Source organism: Solanum tuberosum, unplaced genomic scaffold (assembly GCF_000226075.1).
Source record: "Solanum tuberosum cultivar DM 1-3 516 R44 unplaced genomic scaffold, SolTub_3.0 scf00327, whole genome shotgun sequence".
In the NCBI taxonomy this organism is placed as follows: Eukaryota; Viridiplantae; Streptophyta; class Magnoliopsida; order Solanales; family Solanaceae; genus Solanum; species Solanum tuberosum.
Window position 1 is genome coordinate 144,124 of NW_006239249.1, and position 2,286 is coordinate 146,409.

A 2,286-nucleotide genomic window follows, 5' to 3' on the forward strand; every position below is an offset into this window, starting at 1 on the left:
GGGTTTATTGGGTCCTCTCGATGGGGCGTATACATCGGACTCCACATTTAGCTCATGTGGTTTTATGTCGGTTATTAGTAGCTCCCACAGTTCAGTCAGACTCTATTGCATTGACCATATTTCAGTACAGTCAGTATTCAGTCTCAGCATGTTATAAATTTGGTCATTGCATCAGTTAGCTCAGTATTCAGTATTTTCAGTATCTATATCATGTTCAGATTATTTCATTGCTTTGTTGCTTTGTTCAGTTATATGTTATTTCAGCTTTACTCTATCCTGCATGCTCAGTACCTTTCAAGTACTGACGCATACGTGCGCTACATCTTCTCGTGATGTAGGTTCAGGTTCTCAATATCCAGATCACTCTTAGATTGATTCCCGATCTTCAGTTCAGCAGCATCAGTGGTGAGTCCTCATTCTTCGGGGACTAGTGACATGTTTATCTTTATCTCTTTTAGTCTTTAGTTTCAGTTTTGCTAGACGTAGTTGGGGCATGTCCCAACATTTCTAGTCAGTTTAGAGGCTTATTTCAGACATAGTTAGATTCAGCTTAGTGTTGAGTTAATATCTTCTTTGTATTAAACTCATCAGTTTTCATTTATCTCAGTTATAGTATATGGGTATTCCCCATCTTTTTATCTTATGTATGATTTAACTTCCGCATCAGTTTATTATCTTTAGTATGCTCATGATCATGCCAGCAGGGTTAGCTTGGGATCACTTGTGGTCCTAGGTCCCGTGTCCGCGTCTCGGGGGTAGCTCGGGGCGTGACAATATTTGTAACACCCCAGAAAAGTTTTGAGCTAAAACTCGAACCATCATTCGTTGTGGGTAGTATTTTACTGAGGAATTAAATTTTTTTCTTAAGTGGTAAGGTCACTAGATGTAGCACCTTGAGTTCCAAAAAGAACTAAAGAGAGTTCATTCAAGTCATTCCTAAGTTCCTTTAATTTTGGGTTCAACTTCAAACGATCATAACTTTTAGTTACAAGATGAGTTAGGTGGCCCATAAGATATCAAATGAAAGGTATTTGAATTATATTTCCAACGCCACCAAGTTTTCTAAGTTTCGAGTCCGAATGAGTGAGATATGCCTTTTTGAGGTCATACTGTTCAGTTAAGGAAAGTTACCCAAAAAATATGAGGGGTATTTTGGTCTTTTCCTTACCCAATCAGATTTAATTCATTTTTAGTAAGATTTTAGAGGTCTAAACTGATTTGATTCAGTTCTATAATCCTAATCTACGCTTAGGGTTTTAGTTGAGAGTTCAAGAAAAGAAAAGAAGAGAAAAGAGGAGAAAACAAGAGAGGATCAAAGCGTTCGTTGAGATTCTTGAGTTTCGTTGCGGATTTTCGCCAAGGGTTTGATCCCTAAGAGGTATGTAAGTTTTCATAGTGTTGGGTTCGTTCACCCACACACCAATCATGAGTTTCTTTTACGAATTTCATCCATAAGTTTGAGTATGTTGAGTTCTTGATGAGTTCTTGATAAATGTTCTTGAAGTTTCCTTCTAAATCTTGTTTTGTTGGGATTTTGATGAATTCTTGAGATGAAAGTTAGTGATTTGAGGATTTTTTTGAGTAGATTAGTGTGTACTTAGGTAGGGTATTTGAATCTAACTGATTGGGGAAGAAACCATTAGATTCTAGGTGAGTTAGGGTACGGAAACGAGAAAAAAAAAGTGGTCGGAGTTTTCTGGGCTGGGCTGGTGCGCCACCCTAGAAGTGCGCCAAAAACATGTGTCTGTAGGTAGAGGGCTAGTGCCCTGCGCCACTAAGTGCCCCAGGGTCGCCTGCCCCCACCCCTTCTCCTTCGTTTCGCCCGTCTGAGTCCTTTAAAAGGGTACCTTCAAGCCCTATCAATTCTAAACACTCTAAATTACTTCTAAACATATAGACATCATCATAACATAAATCATAAACTTGAATTCATAATTCAAATTTAAGGTAGAGTTAAGAGTTAAGTCTTGAGAGTTCTTTAGAACATTTTGAGAAAGTCCCTTCGAGTGATCTTTTTGAGGAGTCTTGTACAACTTCTAATAAATTATTTCAAGACTCGATCTAGTGAGTATGAGAATGTATTTATCATCACGAGAACCTTCATATCATATAATTCAAATTTAAGAGAGAGTTAAGAGTAGAGTGAAGAAAGTCTTTGAGTTCAATTGTGAATCCTTTGAGATCAACTATCGATTTGAACTAAGTTTTGAGGAAGTAAGTATGCCAATGATAAGAGTTGTATACATGAGTTCCATATTGTTATTTAGACCCTCGAGTTGAGTCGTT